At 41.5% G+C, this 10,029-nt stretch overlaps 1 protein-coding gene across 4 annotated transcripts in view; it reads right to left on the bottom strand.

Moving 5' to 3' along the window:
- Positions 1-4,455: 4,455 nt before the first annotated feature.
- Positions 4,456-10,029, bottom strand: part of fndc5b (fibronectin type III domain containing 5b) — a 36,862-nt gene continuing 31,288 nt past the window's right edge. For all 4 annotated transcript variants that reach the window (XM_058619247.1, XM_058619245.1, XM_058619248.1 and 1 more), the window contains one exon: positions 4,456-9,280. The gene's annotated coding sequence lies outside the window, so the exon portion shown is untranslated. The remainder of the gene's footprint in view (positions 9,281-10,029) is intronic.

Genomic DNA, 10,029 nt, shown 5'->3' with positions numbered 1-10,029 from the left:
GTTTGATGCATGTGTGTGTGGGTCCCTGCATCAGTCACTCAGCAGGTGTCTCCATGGTTACCGCCCCCTTTGCCACAGTTATAAGGTCACTAAAATATGATCCTCAGAGGACGCAGGTGCAGTTTGGTGATAGCGACAGTAGGTGGCAGCTCTGAGCCAACAAAGAAGAACCCACACAACTCAGATGAGAGTCTTAAAAAAAAATCTGTATCTGATGCTGGTCACATAATCTCCAGCTCTGGACCAAAGCACTCATTTGTTCTCTCTCCCTGTTGCCAGACAATGATGTTACAAGATGTCCAATTCTGTCTTATAAGACGTGCTCTGCCTGGCTTGGGTCCATAAATGTAAACTTTGTTGGCTCTGAAACGAGGCAAAAACCCAACCCAAGGATGTTTTTTGTGTCAAGACTGATCGGAGACAACAAATGAGGACAGGAGGGAGGAGGAGGACGAGGACACAGTGGAGACTTCAGTCTTTCTGGCTGCCTCATCAACTTCCCCACACAGCACATGTTACCTCACCACTATCTGTATTCAACCCGTGTGTGTGTGTGTGTGTGTGTGTGTGTGAGAGAGAGAGGAGGATTCTGGGAGGCCTGAAAGTCACACTCCCCCCCCCCCCCCCCCCCCCCGCTCTCTCTTAACAAGCTCTGGCTCAGTGAAGCAGGGGCTTTTTTTTTTTTACAATTCGTCCCGACAAGCTTACTTAACCACCTGCATTATTGAACAGTCTCTCTCCTCCTAAAAAAGGAAACTCTGTGTCTGTAAGTTTGATGAAAGCTTGAGAAGAAAAGGCAGAAAAGGGACAGATGCTGGACACACACACACACACACTCAGCTCAGGACTCAAAGTGAATTACGGATACCAAGGTCACGTGAAATATGAAGTATAATTTCATATACATTATATCTCAGACCTCTTAGAGTTGTACACTCCCTGTAGGGCACTGAGGTCTGCAGATCAGCGTCTCCTCGTTGTGCCTAAAACAAGGCAAAATAACAAACGTGATCAAGCTTTTTCAGCACTGGCACCTAAACTGTGAGTTACCCACGCAAGTCAAATTGCACCACCCTGGAAACTTTTAAATCTCGTCTTAAAACTCACTTTTACTCCTTGGCTTTTAATCCAGCATGAGAATTGTGTGGTCTCTGGTGTCTTTTAGTCTTTTAATGTTAATTTAGGCTGTTAGTGTTCTGGTTTTTTAGTCATTGTTAGAGTTCTTTTTATGTAGTTTTTGTTATTGTATCTGAATCTCTGTGGGTATATTACAAGTTTTATCGTTGTACAGCACTTTGGCAACCCTGTGTTTTTAAAATGTGCTGTGTAAATAAAATGGATTGGATAATTTCTGCAAAATCTGCATGTGACCACTTTAAATGATCTGCTTTTCTTTATTGTGGTTACTTTACACACACCCACGTTTGTATAGCATTCATAGTGAGGACATTCATAGACATAATGCAATCCCAATCCCCTTAACCATCACAACCTAACCCTAAAACCAGGTCTTAACACTGTGGCAGAATGTGAAGACCAGCGAACATGTCCTCACTGCCTTAGGTATGTAGGTTTTTTTGGTCCTGACAAAGATACCCATATAAGAACACACACACACACACGCCTCGGACTGTAAATATCACAGGGTTAAGTGTCTTCTTATTGATACATGATGGAGGTAAATATCAACTTTCTCACCTGGGTGAAAACCCAGGGAAAGGAAGGCACATGTGCCACTCTTCCACTACATGGTCCTGGTACGTCTTGGTACGTCTTGGTACTTCTGGCACGGCATGGCACGGCAGGTTTTCTCCTCCAGCACACTTGAAAGGGAAGTGTGAGGTGAGGGACATTCAGCTGCAACATGCAACTTCACTGATACATGTTGCTAAATGCTACACACTGCACCTTTATCATCTGGCCTGTTGTCTCTAGTGTAAAAACATTTTCTGAAAACAAACGGCGTCAGAGAAGGTTCCTGCTGTTTTCCCTCTCATCTCGTCTCATCTTGTCGAGCCAACAGACAACAGAGGAGAAGAAGAAAATGTGATGACGACAGAAAGGTTTGACAGTATTAGAAACAGCATATCTCATGTTGTTCACACTTTTCAGTCCACGCTGATGAAAAATGTACTGAACTTTAACTATTTCAAAATATACCTCTACAAAAACTTGTAAAGAATAAAAGTCATCCACAGCCTCCTTTCACGCAGACATACACCAAACTACAGGAGCTGTTACAGAGTTACAGGCAGAAATTGCCACTTAACAATGTGTCATAAAGCAGCACAAATTAAATGTAATGTGTTAAGTAGAAAAAAAAGAGGTGCAGTTCATCTTTATGAGAACCTTATTCAGCCTGAAAAATGAACCAGATGATGCAGCAGCTCAAAAACTCACCTTCATCATCAACATTTTCCCCCAATCCTAAAACGCTAAGATGGGCTATAGATTAGAGACGCAACGGACACACACACACACACACACAAACTACACTGATGTTACAAGCACTGCAGCAGCTTCACAGAAGATGAATCTACAGCGGCTGCGATCGATGTCAATCTTCTTCCCACATAATATCTAACAGATTTCATGCGACGTGTGACCTGCCAGAAGTAATGTATTGGAGCAGCTGGGGGGGGAAATGGTGACATTAATTTTGCATTGTTCCTCTGTCTGGATATTCAGATAACAGCCTCGCCCAATGCAGACGGGTAGAGAGAAGGAAAGAGGAGAAAAAGTTTAAAGTCCCCGTTGATGCAGAGCGATGATTGTGTCCTTCCTCGCCCATGTCCTTGTCTTTATTCTTGACGTCCACGTCACACACACACACACGGCACCCAAGGCTCCAACCAGGAGCGGGGAGTATTCGCCTCATTAGGCTCCATCAGCCTCCTCTGGCAATCTACCGAGTCATCATCTGCCGCCGCTGTTTACCTCATTCATTATAAAGCAAAATATCAACATTTTGGTTTTGACATAACGCCATTAGGCTCGTGAGCGAACGTGCAAACACCTGCACATTTGTGCAACTCTCCGGAGCCCGGAGTCTGATTGATGTCTCTGGTGTTAGTGTGTCTGTCTGATCCAGCCTCGTAAAAAACCATAAAGCCAACTATAGTCTGAAGGACTGGACCACATCCATGGCAATCTAACCTTTGTCACGCCCCATATGGTGGAGGAGGCCCGACTTCAGCCGCCCACACACAGCCTTCATTAGCATTCTGAGAGATAACGGCCACACTTGGCAGATGCTCAGGTAATCTGAGAGCATGTGAGGGGGATTTGATTCAAATCAGGTGTCGTCTACCAGCACAAGTGCACTCTGGGAACATACATACCTGTTTTTTTATCTTTAAAACACCCTGATATTCATTCATTCATTGTCTATTTACAGGCAGGAATTGGGCTTGTGACGTAACATAAAGGTCACTGGTTCAATCCCGAATTGGTCGTGCGCCTGGAAAGGATCACGGTCATAATAATTTTTTATTAGTTTTAGTTTTTATTTATTTTTGACTTTTTATTTTTAAAATGAGTTATATGGAAGTAAATTTGTGCCATCTGAGTTTAAATTTGAATTTCTAACACTGGTATAGCACACAAGAATTTTAAAATCCATCAAATTTCAAGCACTGAATTTTTTTCTTCAATGTTAAAATAAATTCAGTGTAAACAAATTCAAACTCAAAAATTAAGTCCAAAAATTCGATGTCTCAAAAAATTCAGTTAAAAAAAAAAATCTCAAAGAAATTGTCAAAAAATGTGGTAAAAAAAATCAGTATCTCAAAAGATTTGTGTCAAAAATTCCACTCTTGATAGATTGTTTGAGACAAAAACAAATCAGTCAAAAAATTTGATGTTTCAAAAAATTCTGTGTAAAAAAAACAAATCAATATCTCAGAAGAAAATGACCAAAAAAATCCACTTTTTTGATATAGTTTTAAAGTTTAAAAGACTTTGTTCAGAAAACTTATTGAAAGTAACGATGCAACAGAGTGTGGACAGAGTGCAAATAAATGCATTTATTAGTATAAGAAAGTTTCGGTATTCGGAGTTACGTGTCTGAACGTTCTACTAATTAGCAAATCAGTAGCGGCTGAAAACGGGACACCTGGCTTTCCCAGTTAATGTCACTGATTTATTTAATGTTGACAAATATAAATAAAGACATTTACCTAATGTACAAGGACATTTTAGTAAAAGTCGACTGATGGTGAAAATGATGATGCAAACTCACACAGTCATTTTGGGTCGATGATGGATGGTAAATGTCTTACGCTGTGACTTAAAGATCCACAAAAAGCTGCTGGAAAAACAAGAAAACAGAGTTACTGAGACGAGAACAACGATCTGAATTGTTGTGATGGATTTTCAGTCAACTTATCTACAAAATATTTTTTATTTCTTTTTAGTATAATGTGACAGAGTCTCAAAGAAAAACACCAGGCAAAATGAATGGTGCACTGAAAATATTGTTTTTTTTTACTTCTTTCCCATGTTAATACAGAATTAGACATTGTACATTTTCATAGAAATCATTTACTGTGTATATATATATCTATATATATATGTGTGTGTGTGTATATATATATATATACCATGAATGTGAACAATAGCAGAGTCATGCTAGCCCTCATGAACAGGGTTTATCCCATTTTTAAACATCAACATGGACACAGACACCGTGATTGTACAGAAAAAACACTTGACTCCATTATTCAGGTTTTGTAAATCCATGCTTCTTGGTTATTTCGCTTAGACAAACAGTACAGACGTATGCCATGAATTAAAAAAGGTCCCTTTTCTTTTACTACGTGTGTGCAGGGGCAAGTATTCAAGGTACTTTCCAGTATTCGTCCTCCAGTCGTCTACAACACAGGCAGAAACAGTGGGGGGGACAAAGGTGAGGCAACTACATGGAGATCAGATGAGCAGGAGTTAAGTTTAAGGCTGAGGTTACTGAGAAACTCATGGTGTTATCATGGAACAAATAGTATACATTATTAGTTAAGGGGCTTTATTCATACATGTAGAGATGACCAAGCACTTATTTAAACATTTGGTTCTAGAAACGTGAGATTTTATCATATAAGCCATTTCTTTTCCTGCTAAATGTTCTATTATACAAATATTCACTCATATTTGCTCCAACGGTGAGCCTTCAAGTTCAAATCATCATTTTAATTCCCTTTTCTCCAAACCAAACAGAGTGAAACAGCGTTCAGTTCTCTGTGGAACAAACTTACGTCTGAGCTGACACTGCCAGCACATTTAAATCAGACCTGAAAACAGCATTTACTACAGCTTTTTCTTCTTAAATCACACTTGCCCTGTGTATATGTCGCCTTTGCCTCTGTCTCGTCTCTGGTCTACAACCTCATGTCCTCATTTGTCCGTCTCTTGGTGTTTTTTTTTTGTGTCTCAGGATCCGCATTCTCTCTCCCATGCCTCATTGCATGGTCCTGCGCGAGCAGCTGCTGAATCGCCTCCTGCGGCTTCAGACAGACAGAAGACGGGGCTACTGGAGCCAGACGTGCCTTCTGCTGATTTGCAGCCAAGTGACTGGTTTTAAAGGGATAGTTTTTCGAACATTAAATTGTATGACAGAAGACCACTAGGAGTCGAGAGTGGATGTTAACGTTGTTAAATCATTTAACGAGAAGTAGTTCCGTAAAGTCGCCAAGTTTGCACACAGAAACTGTAAATGGACTTTTGCGGCTGCGTGGCTTCATAATACGGGCCGGAAAATAGTGCCACACTGATCTGATCTGGACGGCGATTTTATTGTTCAGACACGTTAACATAACATATGCGTGCTTGTTTGTGGTTTAAAACCCTGTTAGCTATGTGTCCCAAAACTCTCTCTCCCGAAACTACTTTTCTTGGCACCGAAACCGGGGCGAGACCTCCGAACCGGAACCTCGTTAAATGATTTATCGTTGTATCATCTCTGCTCCTGGGATCTGTGTCAAGGCCCTGGTATACCGACGTCAGTCCTGTAGTATCTCACGTCACCATTGGGTGGCGGTACAAGTCTTCATAGATCGAATCCGAACTATCCCTTTAAGTCGAGTGTGTGTGCGCTTTTTAGTTTAGACTCGTGTTGGAAAATGATGGCTTTGCGACGGAATTAAAGTTATGAAACAAAAAAACAAAGTTTCCTTTTCTCCCTCAAGGCTAATGCTTAATTAGGTGATTTTTGTCAGAATGAGCCTTTTCTATTTAAATCAGGAGCTGGGTCAACTCTTGTTTAGGAAGGATGATGAGGTGATGAAGGCTATTCAGCTGCATCATGCAACTTAAATGTTGTTAAATGTTGCTTGGTTTTTGGACTTAGTAACTCTCACTATACTCGATGTGCTTTTCAGTAGTGTTTGTTAAAAGTGCTTTTTCTACTGGCTTCTCCCTTCTTTATTGATCATCTCATTCTCCTCTATTTCGGCCCACTTGTTTACCAGGTTACAGTGTCCATCCCTGGCCAGACTGAAATGGAAAAGGTGATAAATGAGCAGAGCAGCGAGGGATAAGCATGTCGTCTATGGTTTGGGGGGCGAAAGAGGGAGAGAGTGAGAGAGAGAGAGGAGTGGATGTCGAGAAGGAAGAGGGGAGGCGAACAGGAGTGGATAATGAGAAACAGGGGAAGAGGGAAGCCGGAGGGCGAAGAGAAGGGAGGACGAGACAGGTGAAGGGGAGAAAGCGAGGAAGAGCATCGTGATATATGAGAAAGACAGCAGTGCGACAGAGTGATGGGGAGTCATAAATGGGGGGAAAATGAAGGTGGAGGAGGAGACTGATAAGGAGAAGGTGAAAATGGACAGCAGGGTGAGGGATCGCTGTTGAAAATCAAACCTCTCTCAGTATTTAAATCCACAATGTGTCTGTATACACTGTGTGTGTGTGTGTGTGTGTGTGTAGTGCAAGTTTCCCAATTATCTCCAACACGGCTGCGACTCTGCTGAGTTCAGCTCTGCGGCGTTTTTCCTCTGTCAGACTTTATCTATAACTGACTAAAACTGAACTCGACTGGCGAGCACCGGTATCCAGAGGCTGCGGTCTGAAATTTCATAATGTAACTAACGTGGTTAACACATCATAAGAGGAACAGGAAGCAACTAAAAGAAGAAAAACGAAACTGGAAAACTAATGAAACCCTTTTGCTCCTCCATGTAAACTCTTCCGTGTTGGGAATTCTCCCAAACCTTTTTTTGAATTTATATTACTGAGTGAGATACTGTAGCTGTTATAATTCAAAAGGGAAGCTGGGAATATGACTCCATTGTTTCCTAAAGTAGCGTGTTCTCTGTCTACATGGAAAACGCGAGGCCATGGGCCCTGAGTAAACACCATCCTGCTGCTGTGTGGGGCCCTGAGTAAACACCATCCTGCTGCTGTGTGGGGCCCGAGTGCTAAGGTGGAGAACGACGACACTGTCCTTCACTGTTCATTGGAGACAGGAGACGTATTATAACTGCGAGTCCTGCTGAAATGGACCTATGAGATTGAAATTAACTTCGACCCCAACTGTTTATGGACTTAGTTTGGACCCTTCAGTGTTTCCAAATGAGAACCGGGTACTTTATATAGAGTAGAGACAGATAATTGCCAGGCTTTATAACACTGTCACACTGCGAAAAAGTTAATTGTTGCACATTAAATCATCACATGGTGCCACCAGGGGGAGCCTACGAATTTCCATGATTGACGTCTACTGTAGTTTTTTTCTTGATACTTGTGTTTCGCTTTCAACTGTTTATGTAAATATATGTATCCATTGTTACGTACAACATTGTTTTTTCGCAATGTTAGCAATGTTTTGTTTGGTTTTTTTTGAGCATCAGTAACTGGATTTTGTAACATCACATCTTGGTAATGTTGTCTTTTGCAACTTCAGTTCATCAGTTTCCCTTTTTTTTTGTGCCTAAATACAGACAAATTCTAACATAAATTATTATAAATGAGCATATTTCCTGAAACTTAACAGACACAAAACCAAATGACGGTAGACCATTAACATTAAAAAAAATCTCTAAGAGCCACTAACTGCACACTTGTGATATTTTTTTTGGTAGCAGCAGTAAGTGAAAGTTTTACTGGCAGTTCTGATGAGGACTATGACAGAGAGTAGGTGGTGCAGTATATTTCATTTCAAACCTGGGCTCAGCAGCCACACGCGGCCAAAACGAACAGCTGTGAGCCTCCGCAGCCTCCCCGGCATCCCCGCTGATCGTCAGCCAAACCAGAGCCGATTCCAAGCTTTGCCCTGGATAAACACTTCATCAAGAGACAACGGCACTCTGCACATCTCCGTCCTCGCTCCGTCCCTGCCTGCACATCCTGCTGCAAACCACACACGGCATATGGTGCTGAATATGCAGTGTCCGGACGCTAGAACCTCAATTTTACAGCCAAGCCATTTAAACTTCTGGATTTCAAACCTGTTGTAAAAGTTGGATGGTGATGGGGGGGGGGCATTTAAACAGACATTTAAATAATGTCTGTGTCTCCACTCATATAAGCAAAATATGAGATTGCACTTTGTCCCTACACTGACACGGGCTTTACTGTTCCAGCTTCAAGAGGAGGCAGAAAAACAGCATCTGTTGACGCAGAGAGGGAGAGCGAGGAAGGACGGACGGACACGCGAGCATGTCTGATCATGACACCGTAATCAAGACTGGGATTGTGAATGCTTAGACAATCACAGGAGGAGGAGGAGGAGGAGGAGGAGGAGCACCACATTGCAATGTGCTTATTAGAGAAACACTGACACAGACAGACGAACAGACGGGGGGGGATGAGCTGCTATACAAGAGATGTAGGTAAGAATGAAAGGAGATGATGATAAAAAAAGAGAAAGTCCTCGGTTTTAAAACAGAACGTTGCTCGTTTCGCTGTGTGCTGACTGATGCGTGGACCTAAAGGACCAGCTGTTCACTTCTGCCATCGCCCGTCTTAAAGTTGAAAAAAAAAAAACCAAAACATGATTCAACTCCACTGGTGAAGAGTCGTCACATCGTTCTCCTCGTGAATAATAAGAGTCCCCTCAGGTTCTTTGACTGAATGCCATTTCAGTGTGTGTATCTGCAGTCGTTGCACACACAGTAGTGCAGACTGTGGTGCAGTTTTTTGGTCACAACAAAAGTGGAAAAAAAAAAAAATTTTGCACCTCTTCCTCTGCACCAGAGTTCCTCACTGTGTCAAGCAGAGCTCCTGTAATGGTTAAACTGTTCTTCAGCTTTGATGGTGTCTGAGAATGGCTTTCTGTTGTTCTCCGGGTCTGGAAAAAAACAACGTTACTGCACTACATGAGACACCAAGGACAGGACTGGAAATACACAAGCCACTATGTCACATATTACATTGAAACCCCGCAGTTTATAATGATAACGATTTCTGATTCAAGATGATTGGAGTTCTTTTGAACGTTGCTGGCTGTAAAGACGGTTGCTACCAACAGACTGCATCAATGAGAGCAAATAAACATTTTCTGTGGCTCACATGATAAGATTCTCAAACTCAAATGACCTTGGGGCCACTCACTGAGTTTCTGAGTTTTTCAAAATAAATGTTCTTGTTTTTATACGGAACGATAAGATAGTTCACACTATAAACATACTTATGATGCAAAATGGGTCGATTAATAAAACAAAAACATACAGAAATAACTCAATACAACTTCATATTAAGCGAGTTTGAGACCTCTGTTCTAAAGGAAGAGAGAATTGTGAAAATAAATATGTGGCAGTCCTACGCTAAGCATATAAATAAAAACAAAGTACCCCCGTTGGTATCCAATTAAATTTGAAATCGCTAATGTTTGAGACACAAGTTAGAGCAAATGAATTCCTTAATTGAGTCTGTTTAAAAAGTGTCGCACAACACTTTCCTCTCACGTCACGCACCTGTAGAATTTTCTTGTGGCAGTAGTGGCTCTCTCTATGTAGAAACATATTTATCGTTTGAATAAATTGTTGCTCTGTTTCATCCGCTCCCTGTTTTCCTTCGAGTAAAAGCAAAACATTCAAA

The sequence above is a fragment of the Solea solea genome, chromosome 20 (genome assembly GCF_958295425.1).
Source record: "Solea solea chromosome 20, fSolSol10.1, whole genome shotgun sequence".
NCBI lineage: Eukaryota > Metazoa > Chordata > Actinopteri > Pleuronectiformes > Soleidae > Solea > Solea solea.
The sequence above is the reverse complement of the archived record's forward strand: the minus strand, read 5'-3'. Positions and strand labels throughout refer to the sequence as shown.